This window comes from Sturnira hondurensis, unplaced genomic scaffold (genome assembly GCF_014824575.4).
Source record: "Sturnira hondurensis isolate 20B ecotype Veracruz unplaced genomic scaffold, ASM1482457v3 Scaffold0019186, whole genome shotgun sequence".
Taxonomy (NCBI): Eukaryota; Metazoa; Chordata; class Mammalia; order Chiroptera; family Phyllostomidae; genus Sturnira; species Sturnira hondurensis.
Window position 1 is genome coordinate 1,197,244 of NW_028091817.1, and position 22,385 is coordinate 1,219,628.

General features: G+C 42.6%; 1 long non-coding RNA gene across 2 annotated transcripts; it reads right to left on the bottom strand.

Moving 5' to 3' along the window:
• Positions 1 to 2,052: 2,052 nt before the first annotated feature.
• On the bottom strand, positions 2,053 to 16,066 carry LOC119004196 (uncharacterized). Of its 2 annotated transcripts, none has more exons than XR_005070147.1 (3): positions 16,055 to 16,066; positions 8,526 to 8,531; positions 2,053 to 2,143 (listed from the first exon to the last, which is right to left on the bottom strand). It is a non-coding gene; the product is annotated as an uncharacterized LOC119004196 (long non-coding RNA). The 2 variants fall into 2 exon arrangements; XR_005070148.1 differs by lacking the exon at positions 8,526 to 8,531 and adding an exon at positions 15,196 to 15,203.
• Positions 16,067 to 22,385: the final 6,319 nt, after the last annotated feature.

Genomic DNA, 22,385 nt, shown 5'->3' on the forward strand with positions numbered 1-22,385 from the left:
ATTAAAAACAGAAAAAACAGTAATAAAAATCAATAAAATCAAATGCTTGGTTATATCATCTAATTTTATTTTTGTTTTTTATACCAACCCTCTTTCCCTCTGGTAATCACCATACAGTTGTATATCTATGAGTTTTGGAATTTTTTTTGGCTTAATTTCCTCAACTTTTTCACAAAGCCTCCAAGTTCCCCTCCCCTCTGACAACTGTCAGTCGCTTCTCTGTATCTATGAGTCCTTTTAAATCTTGTTTGTTTATTTCTTTTGTTCATTAGATTCCACATATAAGTGAAATTGTATGGATTTTTTTTTCTCTGTCTGGCCTATTTTACTTAGTGTAATGATCTCCAGGTCCATCCATGCTGTAACAAAGAGTAAGATTTTCATCTTATTTATAGCTGAGTAATATTCTATTGTGTAAATGTACCATAGCTTTTTTATCCACTCACATAGTAATGGGAACTTGGGCAGTGTTGAGGGCAAGGGGGAACTAGCCAGAGCGTAGCTATAAGGAAGTAAAAGTTGTTTTGCTCACTAATGCAAGGGGGCTCCGGGACACACCCGAAGAACAGGGTGTTCCAGGATGTGGTGCAAGGAGGAGAGTTAGGCAGTTTAGCCATCTGGACAGTTACTAAAGAGGAAATTTTTACCCCTGTGCATGAGCTCCACTGACCAATCAAGTAAAAGAGCACGAGCCAGTGCACGAGTTAACTCACCAATCGCTAACCACCACATCTGCTTCTGTATCCAGCTTGCTTGCGCGCCTCTATAAAACCCTGAGCCTGTAAGCATCTGGCGTGACTCTCATTTGCAGCCCTGTGGGCACCGTGTCCTTGGACACTTTGAGAGTTCGCCCCTGCGCAGGTTAAACTTGGCCAATAAAGCAACATCTTTGAACCCCTGAAAGTCTCCGACGTTTGTTCTCGCAGTTTTGAATGCAACATTTGGAGGCCCCAGCAAGATCTCCCTTCTCGGAGTTTCGGTTCGGAGACCGGACGGGCAGCCCGGGCTGAGTAAGTATTCGCGAGGATCCTCATTTGGTTTTNACTGACCAATCAAGTAAAAGAGCACGAGCCAGTGCACAAGTTAACTCACCAATCGCTAACTGCCACATTGTGCCCCTGAGCCAATCGCTAACCGCCACATCTGCTTCTGTATCCAGCTTGCTTGCGCACCTCTATAAAACCCTGAGCCTGTAAGCATTTGGCGTGACTCTCGTTTGCAGCCTTCGAGGGCACCGTGTCCTTGGACACCTTGAGAGTTCGCCCCTGCGCAGGTTAAACTTGGCCAATAAAGCAAAATCTTTGAACCCCTGAAAGTCTCCGACGTTTGTTCTCGCAGTTTTGAATGCAACATTTGGAGGCCCCAGCGAGATCTCCCTTCTCGGAGTTTCGGTTCGGAGACCGGACGGGCAGCCCGGGCTGAGTAAGTATTCGCGAGGATCCTCATTTGGTTTTGGAAGGTCTAGATCATTTGACCCTGAGGTGGTAGGCGGGACGCTGCCGTCAGTCCACCCAGGGACTCCCAAAGGAGGGGACGCCCTCGGGAGTTGTGACTAGGTCACATTTGGTATTGGAACTAGTTCTGTTTTGCGCTGTGCCGCGCTGCAGCAAGCTGAGTGTGATGGTATGCCTGAGAACCGCGGTTCGCTTTTGTGCAGATGTGAGAGACGAGTGTGTGTTTTGGCGACTAGTTTCCTAATTCTTGGTTTCAGCTCTCATTTTCGAGATCCCGAAGGTCATCCAGTATATAAAGATGGGCCAGAGAGAATCCATGCCTGGGACCCCCCTTGACTGCTTGTTAAAGAATTTTTCTGATTTCCAGAGGCGTGCGAGCGGCTACGGGGGACCACCGCCGAACCCAGAGTTCCTCTGGACCCTTTGCCAGCTCAAGTGGCCCACTTTTAATGTTGGCTGGCCCGCAGAGGGACACACTATGGGGAAGGCACCGTACCCTCGGGTGGGGTGCCCGGCCATCCGGCGGGAGATAACGCTGCCTCCGCCATTTTGTTTCTGTGGGAAGCGCCGGCCATTTTGCCGCTGGGAGAGGCGCCTCCAGCCCCAGATGCGCCACCACGTGCTCCTCCCCGGCTAATATATGTACCCTTTTCCACTAGTGATTTATATAATTGGAAGCATCAAAACCCCTCATTTTCGGAAAAGCCTCAAAGGGTTAATCTCCCTCCTTGAGACCATTTTTAGAACCCACCAGCCAACGTGGGATGACTGTCAGCAAATCCTGCAGACCCTCTTCACATCAGAAGAAAGGGACAGGATTATTAGAGAGGCTGCAAAAGCTGTCATGGGGGAGGAGGGCGGCACAGCAGCGGGGAGGAGGGAGCTAGAAGATATCCTCCCCTCTCAGCCATCTAATTGGGACTCCCATTCCAGTGGAGGAAGGGACAGGCTCCTCCAATATCGCTGGGCTCTACTCAGGGGATTAAAAGCGGCAGCTAGGAAGCCCACCAACTTCAGCAAAGTCAGTGAGGTCATACAAGGATGAGAGGAGTCCCCTGCTGCCTTCCTAGAAAGACTTATGGAGGCTTATAGGGTATACACCCCCCTAGATCCAGAAGCTCAAGAAAATAGAAGACTTGTCAATATAGCATTTGTAACTCAGGGAGCATCAAACATTAGAAAGAAATCACAGAAACTAGAAGGCTTTGAGGGAGAGAATATAAGTAAACTCTTAGAGATAGCCCAAAAGGTATACATCAATAGGGACGATCCAGAGGTTGGCAGGGCGAAGGAGGTTGCCAAGATTTTAATTGCTGCACAGAAGCCTTCCCCAAAAGGAAAAGGGGGACAGCAAAAGGGCCAGAGGCAGTGGCTGCATAAAAACCAATGTGCCTATTGCAAAGAAAAGGGACACTGGAAGCGAGACTGCCCAAAGTTAAAAGCAGAAGCCCTCAGCCAGAAACAGGGCCCGGAAGTCCTGCTCCTAGACTGACGGGGCCCGGGGCCCTTAGTAAAGGCGTGCAGGCTTTCCGTTCCTCCCACCTATCAATTGTGCTGCTCCAGTATGTGGATGATATCCTCATAGCTGCCAGGACCAGAGGGGAGTGGGAAGAAGCCACCATAGATTTGCTGCAGGACCTCAAGAGGATGGGATACCGTGTCTCCTCCAAGAAAGCCCAGATCGTGACTCAAACTGTAAGTTACTTGGGATATAACTTACAGGGGGGACAGAGGACTCTGTCAGGTCAGCGGATCCAGACAGTCTTGCAGATTCCTGAGCCCGCCACCAAGAGGCAAGTACGGGAGTTCCTGGGGGCAGTTGGCTACTGCCGATTGTGGATATTAGGGTTTGCAGAACTGGCAAAAGCGCTACATGAGCTAACCTGAGGCAAGGAAGAGAAGTTTACATGGACAGATAAGAAGAGGCAGGCCTTTCAGGCACTGAAAGAGGCCCTCGTAGCTGCCCCAGCTCTGGCGCTGCCGGATTTGACTAAACCCTTCCAACTGTTCCCGGCAGAGAAGGGAGGGGTAGCTCTAGGAGTACTAAGCCAGGAGCTAGGGCCATGGAAGAGGCCTGTCGCCTACCTCTCCAAGAAACTTGACCCTGTAGCCTCGGGATGGCAGACTTGCCTGAGGGTGCTGGCTGCCACCTCAATATTAGTCAAGGAGGCCAGCAAGTTAACATTAGGGCAAGATATACAAGTAATTGGAGAACATTATGTAGAGCAAGTCATGCGGGCACCCCCCAGACAGGTGGTTATCAAACTCGCAGCTGACACAATACCAAGCCCAGCTGTTAAACCCACCAGCAGTCCAGTTCCTTAAGACTACAGCTCTGAACCCTGCTACCCTGCTCCCAGTCCTGGATACCACTATCATCCATGACTGCAGACTGGTGCTCGATACAGTCATGGGCACCCGCCCAGACTTAAGAGACCAGGCATATGAAAAGGCAGATTTGATGGGAGCAGTTTTATCAAAGATGATAAAACTTCACCGATGGGAGCAGTTTTATCAAAGATGGGCAGAGGTATGCAGGGGCAGCAGTGACCACAGAGGATAAGGTTTTGTGGCAGCAGGCGCTACCCACAGGGACTTCTGCACAGAGGGCGGAGTTGATTGGACTAACTAGAGCTTTACAGATGGCAAAGGGGAAGACTGCCAATATCTACACAGACAGCTGTTATGCATTGGCCACTGCCCATATTCATGGAGCAATATACAAGGAGAGAGGCCTACTAACAGCAGGCGGGAAGGACATTAAAAACCGCAATGAAATACTTGCCCTGCTCGATGCCATTTGGCTGCCCGCGAAAGTTGCAATCATACATTGCAAAGGACATCAGAAAGGGAACTCTCCTATTATACGAGGCAACCATTTTGCAGACAGTGCTGCCAAATAAGTGGCCACTGACCCGCCAGAGAACCTCCTCTTGCTAATACCTCAACCAACACTGCCTCCGGATCCTAAATATACCCCTGAAGAAGAACAGGCAGGATTTAAGCTAGGAGGGAAAAAGAATCAACGAGGCTGGATAGAGCTCCCAGACTATAGACTCTATCTACCTCATGGAGTAGTTAGAGAAATAGTAAAGAACATCTATGCCAACACCCACCTAGAGCAGAATAAGTTAGAACAGTTAGTCAAGGAAATATTACACAAGACCCAATACCTCAGGAGTGAGCTACAAGATTAGGGATTGACTGGAAGCTACATTATATATATAGGCCCCAAAGTTCAGGACAAGTAGAAAGGATGAACAAGACCTTAAAAGAAACCATAATAAAATTGAGGGAGGAGACCGGCGAGAATTGGGTTGAGCTACTCCCTTTCGCCCTTTTCCGTGTAAGATGCACTCCCTATATTAAGACTTGGGCCCCTTATGAACTCCTATTTGGGCAACCTATACCTCTGGTTCCCCGATTGAACAGAGAGGAAATAGAAGCCTCTAACCACAACTTTCTCAAGCCACTGCAGGCTCTACAGAAGATCCGAAGTGAGGTTCGAGCTCTCCGACAGGTCGCCCCGCCGAAGGCAGACAAGGTGCCTGGTCAACCAGAACCTGGGCAGTGGGTGTGTATACTCAGCCATCTCAGAGGAAACTTGGAGCCCAGGTGGACTGGCCCCTACCAGGTACTGTCGAGCACCCCGTCCGCTGTCCGGGTAGCTAAGAAACCATATTGGATTCACCTCTCCCACACCAAGCCGGCACAGGCGCCAAGTGAGGAGCCCCGGGAATGGCGAGTCCAGCGAGATCCGGACAAGCCCTTAAAACTCACCTTCTCCAGTACCTAGGAATTTGGCTCCTATGTTGGGCCCCCATCCGTGGACTTGGGTACCAAGAATGGGTATTGATTAGAACCGCTGATGGCACAGTAATTGCCTCTAACTTGACCTGGGGGTTGGGGGGGGAAACACCTATAACCTTAAGGGCTGACTTCTCCAAGCTGTTTGATACTATAGGACCTATTGTATTGAATAAGATATTAGCCTTCATCAAAGAAAGAGTAGAAGTAGTTAAACTGATGGTACTTTCCCAGCCCTACACAATCCTACCCACAGATGAAATAGAGTCAAGGGTTTGACCTACTCTCAAGGAAATGGGGGAATGTTGAGGGCAAGGGGGAACTAGCCAGAGCGTAGCTATAAGGAAGTAAAAGTTGTTTTGCTCACTAATGCAAGGGGGCTCCGGGACACACCCGAAGAACAGGGTGTTCCAGGATGTGGTGCAAGAAAGAGAGTTAGGCAGTTTAGCCATCTGGACAGTTACTAAAGAGGAAATTTTTACCTCTGTGCATGAGCTCCACTGACCAATCAAGTAAAAGAGCACGAGCCAGTGCACGAGTTAACTCACCAATCGCTAACCACCACATCTGCTTCTGTATCCAGCTTGCTTGCGCGCCTCTATAAAACCCTGAGCCTGTAAGCATCTGGCGTGACTCTCGTTTGCAGCCCTGTGGGCACCGTGTCCTTGGACACTTTGAGAGTTCGCCCCTGTGCAGGTTAAACTTGGCCAATAAAGCAACATCTTTGAACTCCTGAAAGTCTCCAACGTTTGTTCTCGCGTTTTGAATGCAACAGGCAGCTTCCAAAATTTGCCTATTGTAAATAACACTGCAATGAACATAGAGGTGCATATAATCTTTCAAATTAGTGTTTTGGGTTTCTTCAGAAATATTTTCAGAAGTGAAATCACTGGGTCATAAGGCAGTTCCATTTTTAATTTTTTGTGGTCTCTCCACACTCTTTTTCACAGTGGCTTCACCAATCTGCATTCCCACCAACAGTGAAAAGTGTTCCCTTTTCTCCACATTCTCACCAACACTTGTTTGTTGATTTATTAGTAATGACCATTCTGATAGGTGTGAGGTGACATCACACAGGATCAATTTTCATTGGGTTTAATTTTCATTTCTCTGAATAACAGTGACACTGAGCATCTTTGGGTCCCTTGACCATTTTTTGATTGAATTTCTTTGTTTTGTTTTGTTTTGATGTTGACTTGTTTGAGTTCTTTTCAAATTTTAGATATTAATTCCTTATCAGATGTATCAGTCAGAATGTACTCCCATTCAGTGGGTTGTCTTTTCATTTTGTTGATAGTTTCCTTTGCTGTGCAAAAACGTTTTAGTTTGATAAGGTCCCATTTGTTTGTTTTTTTCATTTCTCTTACCTGAGAAGATGTATCAGAAAAAAATATTGCTAAGAGAAATGTCCAAGATTTTATTGCCTATGTTTTCTTCTAGGGTTCCCATGGTTTTGAGTCTTACATTTAAATCTTTAATCCATTTGAGTTTGTTCTGTGTATGGTATAGGAAGATAGTCTAGTTTCATTTTTTGCACATATCTGTCCAATATTCTCAACACTATTTATTGAATAGACTATTTTTATGCCATTATATGTTCTTGCCTCCTTTGTCAAATATTTATTGACCATAAAGGTGTAGGTTTCTTTTCTGGGCTCTCTATTCTGCTCCATTGACCTATATGTTTGTGTTTATGCCAGTACCATACTGTTTTGATTACTATAGCCTTATAGTATAGTTTTATAGCAAGTAGCATGATGCCTCCAACTTTGTTCTTCTTTCTTAAGATTGCTGTGACTATTCAGGGCCTCTCTTGGTTCCATACAAAATTTTAAAAATTATTTTATTGTTGTTAGAACAAATATTCCATATAATTTTTTGAAATATTTCTTCTGGTTCTGTGAAATATACCACTAATTTCTTGATAGAAATTGAGTTGAACTTATAAATTACTTTGGATATTATGTACATTTTGATGATGTTGCTTTTTCCTATCCATGAAAACAGTATATACTTCCACTTCTTTGCATCTTCTTTGATTTCTTTCTTCAGTGTCTTATAATTTTTTGAGTACAAGTCTTTCATATCCTTGGTTAAATTTATTCCTAGGTATTTTATTTTATTATTTTATGCAATTGTAAATGGAATTGTTTTCTTAGTTTCTCTTTTTGATAGTTCATTATTGGTGTATAGAAATGCAACTGATTTCTGGATATTTATTTTGTGTCCTGCTACTTTACTGAATTCATTTATCAGTTCTAGTAGTTTTTTGTGGCATCTAGTGATTTTTACCCTTTATTTTGTTTATGTGGTATATCACATTTCTGGATTTGTGGATACTGTACCAACTTTGCATCCACAGAATATATTCCACTCGATCCTGCTGTATGATCATATTATTAATTTTTTAAAATTTCTCACCCAAGCATATGTTCATGACTTTAAACAGGAAGCATGGGGTGTGGAGAGAAAGAGAAAGAGAGATGGGAGAGAAACAGATTGGCTGCTTGGAAGAGAAACAGATTGGCTGCCTTCTATGGGAGTCCTGACCAGGGATCAAACTGCAAACTTGGTGTACAGGACAATGCTCCAACCAAATGAGCCACCCAACTAGGGCTGTGGGGTTTTTTTTAATGTATTGCTGGACCCAGTTTGCTAACAATTGAGGATTTTCGCATCTATATTTATCCAGGATATTTGCCTATCATTTTCTTTGTTCGTAGTGTCTTTACCAATAATAGATTTGGAATTAGGATAATGCTAGCCTTGTAGAATGCATTTGGGCATTTTCCATCCTCTGAATTTTTTTAAATAGCTTGAGAAGTATAAGTATTAGTTCTACATTTAATGTTCAGCAAAATTCTTACAAAGCCATCCGGTCCAGAACTTTTGTTTGTTGAGAGGTTTCTGATTACTGCTTCAATTTAATTAGTTGTAATCTATCTATTCAGATTGTATAATTCTTTCTGATTCAATTTTTGAAGGCTGTTTCTAGGAATTTATTCATTTCATCTAGATTGTCTAATTTATTGGCATATCATTGTTTGTAATATTTCTTACAATCCTTTGTATTACTGATTTTATGTATTCAGGTCATCTCTCTTTTTTTCTTGATGAGTCTGGTTAAGAGTTGTCAATCTCTTTTATCTTCCAAATGCTAGTTTCTTTTAAAATACAGGTGGCAAACACCAGGCCCTTGGCCAAATCCAGCCCTCCACCTTGTTTTATCTGGCCCAGCACTTTGTTTCTAACCAGTGGCAGCACCAAGCTCTTGCTTAACTGTTAAGGAGTGGTTACACTTATACAGCCCTCAAATCACATTGGGCCCTTTGAAGGCAGCCATGAGGCTGATGTGGCCCCCAGTGAAAATGAGTTTGACACCCCTGTTTTAAAAGATCAATAAAAATACATACACCTCTAACAAGACTAAAAAAAATAAAGAAAAGAATAGATATATTCCCATTATCCGGAATGAAAGAAAGGATCTTCAATAATGGCCACAGAGTTCACAGACTGAGCAACTTTGAACAAAGCACTTGAACTCTTAACAGCACTAACAGGCCAAAATAATCAGAATTGACACCTTTTCAGAGTATACACTATATTAGGCAAAATTAGCTCAGTTGTAAGAGACACTAAAAACCCAATGTAGCATTAGTTTGAGGAAGGGGTAAGTCAGGAATTAGTCTGCCCAGAGCTGAATGCTGCTCTATTACATTAGTCCCTGGCTCCTTAATTCTTGCTGTTCCACCATTCAAGGCTTCCATTCTTGAGATTGTCTCACGTGTGGGGAAGCTCTGCCCATAGGGCCCCCCAACCCTGGCTGCCACCGTTGAGAATAAGTCTACCAAGACATGATATGCTTGGTAAGGAAAGGCTGATTTCTCAAAGGAGAAGGGCCAGAAGCCTATTCCTCAGTGGGCTTTTATTGGGTTTAATCTGCATAGGAATACAGGGTATATATACAGAATAAAGCTCATCTATAATACACAATAAAGCTCATCTATAATTGTCAGGCAGTAATGATCCAATAATAGATAACATTCAAAGAACTATGAGGGCTTATTCTGAGTCAGGGTCAGATAGCTAAAGGGCCATAAAACTTTGGGGAAACAAACTCATTCTATGCTTGGACTCTCACCATTTAGATTGAGGGTATTCTTGACAAAGCAGGTTTCACAGGATTTTATGCATTCTTTCTTAGGCCTGATTGCCCTGGGGGACCTATCCTATCCTGCACAAAGCTGCACCTGCCTCCAGCATTGTTTCAGATTTAAGGCATTGTTTCAGGCTTAAATTGGCAGAGGAAGTAAGGCAGCCAAGAGATTAGGTGACTTCTTGCAGACAGAATGAGGACTGAGGCTATGTCAAAGCCGAGGGACAAGGGTCCATCACCCCCTTTTTCTATAGCCCCCCAAGTCCTTCCCTAAAGGCCCCTTAATGACCATGACTGTCTTAGGTCATCCCTCCTTTGAGGACTCTTACCCATCTTTGGGTAAGACATGTCTTAACCAGACATCCCCCACCCCAGGGCCAAGCAGGGTGAAGTAAAAGTGGGCAGAGGCAGTGCCTCTACAAGGAAGATAAGCATTATCTCCTTAGTGGCTTATGGTTCCAAGATCTTTTTACTCAGCCTTAGCCACAAGGCATTACAGTTTCTGAAACCAGGCAGGGTCATTCCCAACACTCATGGTTCAAGATGACTGAAGCAACTCATTCAATATCCATTCCAGCCCATGGGAAGAAGGAAGCTAGAAAGAGAGGCAGGAATCAAACTTTGAAGTACACTCCCTAGGAATTGTACACATCACTTCTACTCTATCTCATTGGCTAAAGTTTAGCCATGTATTCACATTTAACAGCAAAGGAAGCTGGGAAATATTATCTTTATCCCAGATGCCTGTTTGCAGGTAAAATATTCAAGGGAGAAGCAGATAAAGGATAAGAATACAGTTAGTAGTATTTGCCACATATAATGTACAAGCTCCTCAAGATATTATCAAAACAATTCCTACCTCTTTCAAAAAAGTGCAGTTCCTTCTAGAGAAAGAAAATAGTATGCCCTGTGAGACCAAATGGGAACCTCTACTTTCAGTTTGAAATTCTATCCTGGAATAAAATATCTTTTAAACTACTCATTTAAAGTCTTGCAATTTTTCCCATAAGATTAGGCATCCACATCCACTCAAAACCATTCCCACATAGTGATGTTAATCTCTCCCACTCCCAGGGACACATCAGATTAGATAATTTACATCTCAAAGCAAGACAGTGTCCACCTGGATGAAGTTCAAAATGGGCCAGTCAAGGATTCTTTAAGAGTCCAAGAAGCTGAGGGGTCCTGCTCTCCTCCATGACCCTTCCATTAGTTCTCCTGCCTCTGTTTCTTTTCTTTTGCCTTCTATTTTCCTCATAGGCCTCAATCAAGCAACCAGCAATTTCTTTTGCATGAACCTTCAAAATAAACCCTCAATTCTGCAACTTCTTCCTGTCTCTACTTTATACTTTAGCTCAAGCTATCCTGACTCTTGTGACACATCTTTGCTCTTCTTCTATAAAGTAGGATTTAACCCTCTCTGAAGTCTAGACCAGGGTTGGCCAACTTTTTCTCTAAAGGGTAAGATAATAAGGATTTTAGGCTTTCCAAACCATGTCATCTCTGTGGTACTTGCTCAGCTTTTCCACTGGAGCACAGAAGCAGTCACAACATGTTAACAGACACTCATGGCTGTGTTCCAGTAATATTTTATGTATAAGAACCTGCAGGGAGCCAGGTTTGTCCCACAGGCTGCCCCTAATCCTGGTCTGGACTCCCACTGTAGGAAGTCCCTGAGCATGTTTCACAGTCATGGAAACACAATTTTCCATTTTAATCTTTACTCATTAGAAGTCAAAGCATCTTTTTTAGTTCATTATTCTGTATTGTGTTATGCACCATTTTCAAAATATGCTCACAAGTGCTCTTTCATTTGGTCATTGATTTGGAAACACAGGTTGCCATGATGTTTTCTACACAGTGCTGCAGTGTCATCGTCTGAAACCCCTGACATCACTATTTCATCCAGTCTGTCCTCCCTAGATCATGATCTATGTGACAATTGCTTCGCAGACACTCATTTCATCTCTACAGGACAACTAAACACTCTAACTAATAACTCCTCTAATTAAACCTTTTTATTCACCTTGAAATTTTGTTAAGAATGTAAAGAAGCCAAATTAAGTACTTGAACAAAAATAAAATAAATAAATGAATGAATGAGTGAATAAATAAATAAAGCTTCCACTTTTCTTGCATGTTGGAGAGCATGTAAGGACCTGGAATGCAGTTTGTTCCCAGAAGTTTTTCAGAAAAGAAAGGAGTCATTCACACTATCACATAGGAGGTATGGAATACAAATTTATGGGAAAAAAGGGAAATTAATTTGAGATAAGGCATAAATTACAAGCCAATGGCCTATAGGCTAAATCCAACCCAGAGACATGTTGCTTGGTATTCATAGTAATTTTATGTAATTTGAGCAATCACTAAAAAGATCAGGACATTTCACATTTAAAATTTATATTTCCAACTTATCTTGTAAAACACAGGTATTTCTGATAATGTAATGACCACATTATTCCAGGGCAATAATGAGTTAGGGTTGAATAGTAGCCAATTACTTGTAGATAAAGAGTATGCCTACTTTTCCACAATTGCCATTACTCACTGTAGTATACTTAATACTAAAGCAAAGTGTCAGTTGCTAATTATTATTGTCTTCACATTCTTTTTATACCAGAGAATTTTTTCTTTGCCTTTGTTCCAATCAAAAGCAGAAAACAAAACATTAAGAAGCTAATTTAAGGGGAGAAGAGGGATAAAGTACTCATTTATGTGGCTTGTCTAGCCACTGTAGACATTTGAGTTTTCCTCTGTGCAGAAGATCCTAGACAGGAAGCTGGACCTGAGTTCTAGTCTTAATTCCAATTTAGTGTAGATGACTTCCAAGCAAGGTCCATACTGTCTTGGCCTCAATTTATCCCCCTATAAAATAAAGGTTTTGTATATGTTAGGGTGCTTCTGTTGCAAGAAAAAAAATGAGTAATTAGAGGATATCAGATGTCATGAGATTGATTTGAAAGCTGATGAACCAGATTTAAGATATGATGCCCAGTACACTGCAAAGAGTGTGGCAGCAGCAACAGCAGAAATAGACCTACTGTTACAGAAAAATGAAGCAACCAGACACCTAGGGTTCAGGAGCACGATCTTTATTTACATGCACGGGCCCAGAGGAGGGTGATCTCCAAATTCTGAGCCCCGAACAAAGGGCTCTTGGGGTTTATATAGCCTGCAGGACCTTCCTGTCTACGTAGCAAGCAAGTCACAGAAGCAGAATGCAGAAGTTAGGTCTATTTCCTTATTTGGGGATATCTGAGGTGCTGTGGCTCTCATTGGCTGCACAGCAGAAGCAGGTTACAGAAGCGGAATGCGGAAGTTAGACTCTCCTACGGGGCATTCTTAGGCTAACAGAAAAGGGGCTTTTCTCTATCACTACAACAGATCAAACAGGGCAATAATGTCCGTGCCAATGAACCCCAACAATTCCATTTGCTTTTGCAGTCCTTGTTCCCTATTTCAAGTCCCGGACAGATAGGCCATACTTAGGGAAGGTGGCCTTTTACTAACTGCACCAGCTCAAAAAGCAGATAGGCCTGGGAGAAGGAGGCCCAGAGGCAAGAGACCCCTCTTACCTATCTTTGCAGAATAGACACCTGGATTTATAGTCCCACCAAGACTATGCAGAATGAGGGAGAGGCAATTCCTCAGAAGGAAGGGGGCTGCTATTGGAAAAAGATAACAGCTGCCCAGGCTAGATAGATAGATAGATAGATAGATACCCCCCATTGGGTTCCAGCAAATCTTTGCTGGAACCTAAATATGAAAGACCTTGGAAAGTGCAGTGGCTCTGTTTGGAGCACAGCAAAAAGCCCCACTGTCCCCTCCCTCTGTCTGAGTCCCTGAAGTCCTGCTACCTAAGATCTCCCAGGAGCACCACGTGAAAACCATAGGACAAGGTCATCCTGTAAGACCTTGTGGAGCTTCAGTTTTAGGATTCAACTGGCAGAAAAATTAGCTAAGTATCCAGTGGTTGACTCAGACAAGGACTCTAGGTAGAAGATGTCTTCAAGGTAAATCTCAACAGACAACTGGGACATGAGAATTGTTCCCCTGGGAGGGGCAATAGCCCACTAAATCATTCCCATTGGCTCCCAGTGAGAGGGGCTGACTTCCAGGTTGCTACCATTAGAGGCAGAATTCGAAACAGTGACCTCAGTTTTAACAGCAGAAGGGCTCATCACTACACCACTGGATTCTCAACCCATTTGGAATGCATCTTCCATTGCATTACTGAGAATATCTCTGTGCCCACCTCTCTCATGCACATTAAAATGTCTTCATCTTTTGTTCAGCAAGGGAATGTGAGAGAAGAAAACAGGCCCTCATGGCCTCTTAGCATGTGTAATCAGCAGGAAGAAATGAGGAATGTGAGACCAAAATATTATATTTACCAAAGACTTGTTTTGAAACACCAGCAACTTAGGCTACAAAGCAGCTGAAAGCACATTATGAAACCATTATAATATTGAAACAGGGCTATGCTAATAGCACACATAATAGTGAGCACACATAATAGTGCTCCAATTGCAGAAATGATTAACACTTTGGAGATTTTGAAACAATTTTTTTCCATTCTGGAAATGTCCTGACCTTACACCATTCTGTTTACTGAGCCACTGTTGGTACTGGTGTTTGTATGGAAGCACACAGCAAGCTCAGTTGGCAGATCAAAGTTTTCTCCTTGTAAAAGGGTCCTGTTTACAGCCTAATCTTAATTTGCTCTTCAGACATGACTGTGTTGTGATTTTCCAGGTAGCATCACCATCTCAGAGAGAGCTGAGCCATTAAAGGAGCCCGGATATGATGTTATGAGAAGTGCTGTCTCTTACCCACAAGTTCACATCTCCAGGGAAACAACACACTTCTATCTTCTCTTCAGAAGTCAGAGACTCCTGACATCACTGTCAGTAGGGAACTTTGCATAACTACCTTCAGAGGACAGGTCACCGTGGTTGGTTCTGGGAGTCAGAGTAAAACATCAAAGCTTCCTTCACATGGTTTGCAGTCTGCTCTCCTGGGCAGGGATGTACGTAAAATGGAGCTGAGCAGCCCACTTAGGAATAACACCTTTGAATGCCGAACACTTGACCCTTGGGCCCACCTATCATCTCCTCAGCCATGAGGACAATAGAATGTCATGCATAGTGGCACAGGCACTAAAGATATGTCAAGATATGAATATAAATTCCAGCTTTGCTGTGTGTAAGCTGGATGATCTTAACAATGTTGTTACCCCATGTTCCTCTTGTGAAATGGAAATAAAAACTCACTGCACACATGAGGATTAAAAGAGATGATGTATGTTGTAAAGGGTTTCAAGCATCAAACCTACGCAATAAATGGAAACCCATTATTTCCAAACTTACCCCACAGAGTGCTAAACATTAAAAATTGGCCTAGCAGTTCTCAGAGGTGAGTGTGGAGTGGACTCATCTACTAAAAATAGCCTGCAGACAGGCTGTGTCCAGTCACATAGGATGCCATGCACATGAATGTGCATGTGTGTTTATTAAGCTCTCCAGGTGATTCTGATACAGCTCATCTCCAGATGGAAATTTGAGATCCACTATGTATAATAGGAAACTATTATGTGACTGTGCTTTGGTTTGAATTAATTGCATAATTGAACATGATCTAAGAGGTATCAGGTAGAGGAACAGAAGGGGGGACACACAGAGTGAAAACCTAGTGATGATCTTAAAACCTGTTTGTGCTCATGTCTCCTAAAGATATCTTTCACTAAGGTCCTTCTAAGCACAACCTTCAGATAACCTGCAGATCTCCCATGATTATAAGACTTAACAGAAAGTGTTTCAATGAAACAGTTAACACTAAGATTCCTGTATTGAATTTAAGCTGAATTAGAGTTTAGGCATCTCTCAGCATTCTTTGTATTTGTACTCACTTTTAAAAATGGCACTCAGGTTGCATTTGCGACCTCATGTTGGAAAAATTATTTGGAGAGTGACTTTTTCTCAAATTTATCAGTGTGTTCTGTGAACCAGAAATCGTCTTGTGGAAGACAGAGTGGGTGCTGGCCACTGCTGTGAGCTTAGGAAAATTCAGGAAGGCCTCTAGATTCCATTTCTGTTTTCTAATGCAGACATCACCTTCAAGGAATTAACACTTTTTTCAATCCGCATTCTTCAATCCTGGCCCTATATCAAAATCTCCTAAGGAGGTTTGAAAAATTCTAAGCCCCCACCTCAGGTATTCTGATTCCCTGTGTTTAGGGTAAGACCCAATATTTTTAAAATATCTTTTAAACTCCTTGTGAGATTCCAGTGTGCAGGCAAAGTTGATAACCACTGCTTCAATTAAAATCTCAAATTCTGTCAACAATAAATAGCTCACATTAAGGGAGTATTTTAAGCCATTAATAACTTCTTATACTTTAATGTTTCTGATGGTTTGTACTAAAAGGTACTAATGTCAGGATCTCAGATAAAATACAAGATTCCAAGTTAAATTTAAATTTCAGATAAACAGTCATGAGGCATACATACAATGAATATTATTCATTATATATCAGAAATTCAAATTTACCCGAGTGGCCCATAGTTCTATTTGCTAAATCTGTCAGTCTACCAGAAGGGCCTCAGGAAAACTAGAGGCAAACTTCCAGTAAAACCGGAAGAGGACAGACATGGTGCACACCCATCATTTTTGTCTGCATCCATCTCTCATTCTGTTTGTCACTACACTTCAGCTTTCCTTGGGGAAAACCTCATCGCTGCTCTCTGTCTATGTGGTTTAGGGGAGCACACGAGCTAGATGTGCCACTGGCAGTTTACTTCTACCTGGCAACAGTGGTTAGCACAGGCATGGCAGGCATTCAAGATGAGAGAAATACCTCACTGGAACCTCTGTGTGGCTTGGGGGAAGAGGTAGTCTTTCTCCTGGGGCCCTTCAGAAGGTAGACTTTAAATCCAGAACTACTGGTAATCTCCTTATATAAAGGATCTCCCTGAGTAATGTCAAAAAAGAAGAGAGCAGAGTTGAGCAGTGAGGAGAGACGGCACCCTAATGAGCCCTGGGGTCCAGTCTGGCCTGTGTGTTGCAGTTTTTGTGATTCCAATGAATTGATTCTTTTTTTTTTTTCAGCTCACATCAATTTGAGTTAGTTTTATGCTCTTAGTACTTAAAACCATCCTGAATAATACATGCAATGGTATAGATTGAACAGATGGAATCTAAAAGTGAGATTTCCCTGCCTTACCATGTTATCTTAACTCTAAGAAACAATTCTAAATGCACCAATATTTCATTCTTTTCAGTAATTATCACTGATGCCCCTCTGTTCCTAATTCAATATCCCCTTCTTCGTACCTCCTCATGGCATGTCCCCTCTATCATGAGACTTTTCATGCAATGTATAGCTATTCATACACAGAGCTCTCCTAGATAATTTATTTGCCTTTGTATTCCAAGCCAGGGTCTGGCACATAATTGGTGATGAATTGATGTTTGTCAAATTAAATCGATGGTGTAGGCAGGCTGTGATGATGATGTACTCAAAAGCTACGTCAAGCTACGGGGTCAGCCCGCACCAGAGGGGAGGGGAGGCTGTTAAAGAGAGAGTTAGCTCAAATCATGCAGATCCTTACTTCTGCCCACCAGCCCTGCATGTATGGAGTGTGGGTGAAGCTTCAGGCTTTGTGTTTAATTTAACCCCCAATGTCATCAGATTTTTTAACCAAATTAAGATATACCACATTCATTATTCAATGTATACTCATATTCTAGAGTTCAGTAACAATAGTCATTTCCAGGTTATTTTCTTTCTTTGGTGTGATTCCCAAGAAAAGAAGATAGGAGATAATTGGTGCCTTTTCTCTCCCTATAAAGTTTCTTAGTCATTGAGATCCACTACATGAAGAAAAACAAAGAAGTTTTTTTGTTTTATGATAGGAAATGTAATAATGACATACTCCTTGACTTAACATTGAACAATGTTTTGGTGATCATTGACTTTAAAAATTTACAATAATGGCCCATGTGGCTCAGTTGGTTGGAGCATCACCCTACAAATCAAAAGGTTGTGGGTTCAATTCCCAGTCAGGGCACATGCCTGGGTTGCAGGTTCAATCCTGAGTCAGGCACATATGAGAGGCAACCTCAATGTTTCTCTCTTGCATCAGTGTTTCTCTCCCTCTCTTTCTCCCTTTTCCTCCCTCTAAAAATCAATTAGCAGGTCCTGGGGTAAGGATAAAAACAAATTACAATAACTTTATTGGGAATATGGAGAGAAGGAAAGCAGTGGATTATAGTGAGAGTTTCTTCATTTATTTCAACAGGAAGTCAGTTGATAATGTCTATAATTGATTGTGGGGGCGACTTTCTCGCAAGTCCCCCCGGGTGCCACGGATGAAGAGTAATCATGACCGAGATGTGAAGTGATCTGCTTGGGGAGGAGGGGTGGCCATTTTCTCTGCTGGGAAAAGGCCATGGGCTGGTGGCCAGTTTCTCCAAGGAGAAAAAGGCCCCGAACCCCCTCTTCCAGGGTTTTTATTGGGTTCTAATACACAGGAATACAGGGTGGCAAGAATCAAACAGTAGATAACATTTCAAAGAAATCTGAGGGCTTACTATGAGTCAGAGTGTCACGAACAGAGTTTTAGAATTTCCTACTCAAACTCTTAACATATGAATGAAAGCACTCTTAGCAGAGCAGATTTCACAGGTTTATCAGGAAGTCTTTGTGATGACAGATTTTTCCCCAGGACACACTCTAGCAAGGCAAGGAGCTGCACCTCTCCCCATTAGGTATTCAGGCTTAAGGGGATTAGAGTCAGGAAGCACTTTTCTCAGAGAACATGGGGACTCAGGCTATGTTAAAGCCAGGGGGCGAGAGTCCATTGATCCCTCTTTGTTGCAGCCTCCTGAGTCCTTCCATGAAGGACTCCCAAGTGATCGAGTCTGGCTTAGGTTGCCCCTCATTGTGAGGGGTCTTACCCTTCACTGACTTCTGACCAAACTTTGGGGGCAGGGAGAGGAAACTGAGGCAATATTTGCTACCAGAGACAAGCTTTGTCTCCTGCGGCTGGCACTCCAGAGGTCGTCCCTCGCCCTTAGCCACAGGGGGTCGAGATACAATTCCTAGAACCAGGCAGAGTGGTCTACAACAATTGATAATATGCCTAGATCACTACTTCTTGATATTTAGCAATATGGAGGCAAAAGCCAGAGTAAAGAGCTAAAACAGTTAAAAGTAGTTGCTTCTAGAGCCAGAACACACGGAGAGTGGAGCCAGGGACAGAAAGGGAGGTGAGAAGAATTGGGAGGCAGTGTGTCCTTTTTTTCACAAAGACATTTATTATACAGCCTGTACATGCCATGGTGCAATCTGGTATTGAATAGATAGAAATGCCTGAAAATCTTAAAAGATGAAATGTTGCTCAGAGCAAGGAGTTCTCCTGCTTGTGTGAAGAGTGAAGTAACACTAGATCTCCCACAACCATGTCTGCGACAGCAAGCATAAAAGGCAAAGGTCAATTATGCTGGAAGAGTATTGAACACTATAATTCTCGCCTTACCATTGGAGCCAATGCCATGAGAACAGTCTCCTGAAACATGACACCTGACTCTGTCTCAGTGTGAATCTTTGTAGACTGGCACAGAAACTTCTTTTTAAACTCCCCAGTGCTTTATTTAACGATGATGAAAATCACTCTCTTTCTTAAATTTACACTCCACAAGGAGCCTCAGCCTTGGCCACTAGGAACACCGCACTATTCATTCCTATGAGCATGGCTCCCAGTAACCAACCTGGCTGTTCATCTATCAAAACAGACTAGTAATTCTTAAAGTCAATTAACAATAAATGAGGCCTTCATGTGGCAGGAATCTCCCTCCATCGGGCAAATCAACACTTTGAAGTGGTGCAGATGCCACAGAGCTCTACTGGGAGGATTGTCTTTGACTGGGTCCTTCTCATCTTGGAAAGACATCACAGGTAATGTCAAAGGCTGTCTGACGATCTTGACTAGGAGCTGCCATCATTGCAGCTTTGAGATAAAAAATCACTGCATGTTCCTCTTTAGAACTGCCCATCATCCATTTTCTCTAGGAGATTTCCTTGCCAGTTAGTAAAACCATCCAAAGCAGACTGACAGGGGGCAATTACAGAGGAAGAGAGCTTCTGACACAATTATTTTAAATAAAGAAAGGGAATAACATGAGGCAGAAAAAATGCTTCAAAGGCTTGACTTCAAATAGCATTAAAGGAGGACCATTTTAATTCCTTCCATGAGTTTATTTAGTGTCTACCCCCTGGTCTAAAGGGGTTATCAAAATCAGATACATTCATGGGAAAAAGCCACATCTGATGCTGCAATAGATCCTGGACAAATCCCAGGAAATTGAAGTCTTGTGGAGGAGGACAGCATGTGTCTGTGAGCTTCCCTTTTCTTCAAAGAACCAAAGGATTTTAAGTGCTGGGAACACATTCAAGGCAACACAGTGCAACCTCACGCCCAACACAATACCCTTCATCACTCGGTCTTGTGTTAGCTTTAAATTTTCAGTGATGGAGGCTCTCTGTACCCTAAGGCAGCATGATCTATTTTTTGAACAGCTCAATTTGCTGAAAAGTTCTCTATGGAGGCTGAATAAAATGTTGCCTTGTAACATTCACACATTTCACTGTGTGGAATAACAAAGAGTTATTTTTAACTTCTCCTCCTTCTCCTAGTCATCCTTCAATTGGAAAATGCTACCATGTCAACAATTTCTCCAGGACAAACAGCCTCCATTATTGTTCCTTAACTTGGTTGTTTTCAAACTGTTCTTTTGGGGTTTTTTGTTTCAATTAATTAATTAATTAATTAATTTTAAAAATTCAATTATTGTTCAAGTACAGTTTTCTGTCTTTTACTCCCATCCCAGCCCACCCACCGTGCTCCCCACCTCCCTCCCATTTCCACCCCCCTTAGTTGTTGTCCATGTGTCCTTTATACTAGTTCTTTACCATGATAACTGTCTCCTGAGTAGGCTGTAAGGCATTATTGTCACATACAGAACTACAAGCATCTGCGGCAAACCAGTTTCTTAACCCTGAGAGGTGTGCTATCTATTGTCATGCATTGCTGGGGCATTGTGAACATTGTGCAAGTGTTATTCACTATGTGCAGGTATTGTAATTATAAAGTGCAATGACCACCTTGGTTCCTTATCCAATTAACTTCATGAAGTAAGACAGGGGTGGAAGAATTTAAAGAAAGAGTAAGTAATATTCCACAAAATTTTGGTCATTACTTCATTATTGCCAGCAGAAATTACCCATTCAGTTAGCAAATTAGCATTTGTAGGAGAATAACTATGAGAAGAAAGAAACAATCTGGCACTGTACGGGACATTACTGGCTCCTCTTGGGAATTCTGCCACTTTCATAGGTGATGCAAAAATCACCTAGGCCCCTCCAAAGCACAGGGATTTTCAAGCAGGACAGCTAGTCTGTAGCTTTCCCTTTTCACTTGTAGAGCAGCATGTAGTTGTCCTCACATAAGGCTCTGGGTAGGCTCCTGAGCTTCCCAGAGTTTCACCACTTATGACTTGTCCCAGGGTGTGCTCCATGCTCAGCTTCCATGTCCAGTGGGTTCAACCCCTTGTAACTGAATTGACTCTCTCAAGAGGACAAAAATTAGTTAAAACAGTGTTGACATAGTCTTTGATTCTCTTCCCTCCAAAGGCTAATTTGACCAGCTAGACCTCCATTGATTCCCTTCCTTCCTTTGCCAATATTGACACTGGAGGACTAACAGCACTTCAGGAACAGAGCTCTCCATTTGCATGGGGCCTGGAGCTGCAGGTCAGTAGTATTAAAGCCAGATATGCCAGCAGAGATTAAAAGATAAGCCCCTGGTGTGTTTGTTGTTTTGACAAAGTAAAGAACTTAAGGATGCGGAGGACAGTTCATTTTCCATCAGTGTCATTGAGAAAGATGTGTTCAGAACAAGAGCCACAGGGCCAAGAACCATGGCAGGAGGCCAAACAGTCTCGTCTACATCAGCAGGTAGGAGAATTGACTTCTAGCACTCTCATGTTGCTGAGGCTGACAGATGGGAAGATGTGATCAGAAATTCAGAGCAATAGGACTGTTGGGCTCTGGTCTGGTCTCCACGAAGCACCAAAGTCAGCCATCCTATGACTCATCCCAACAGAGGGCTGGGCAATCACTAAATCTGTGGCTCAATAAAACCAATGGCCTGGAGGTTACAATGGTGGAAAATACCAGGACTTTCTCATTGAGTTCTGTCATTGCAAGTGGCCTATTTCACAGCATCCCTGTGAGAAATAGAACCAGACATGGTACTGCCTGCAGAGTCACACAAGGTGAGTCATGCCCACTGCTCCTTGAGGGCATCATGGGTGTCCTTGCATTAGATTTCTTTCTGTGCTGCACACCAGCTTGAAACAATCTCACATTTCCAGGTAAGGAAGAAAATGAATGCAAATCTCCCAAATAGATATTTGATACTACTTAGAAATTGGTTTGGCCCTGGCTGGTGTAGCTCAGTAGATTGAGCATGGACCTGCGAACCACGTGATCATGGTTCGATTCCCAGTCAGGGCACATGCCTGAGTTGCAGGCCAATTCCCAGCAGGGGACTCACGAGAGGCAACCACACATTGATACTTCTCTCTTTCTCTCCTTCCCTTCCCCTCTAAAAATAAATAAATAAAATCTTTAAAAAAGAGAGAGAGAAAAAATGTTTTTAAAAACTGGTTTGTATATGTAAAAATATACACACGTGTATCTATGTATAGATACACGTGTGTATATCCTCATATGTATATGTGTATGTATCTGTACACATATACATACATGTACACAGATGTTTATGCATATACCACTTAAAATGTTTCTTATTTTCATCATTTATATATAACATATTTTATGTATTTATGTTAGTATTACCAGAGTTTATTTGTATTAAAATAACTCATGAATGTCATTATCT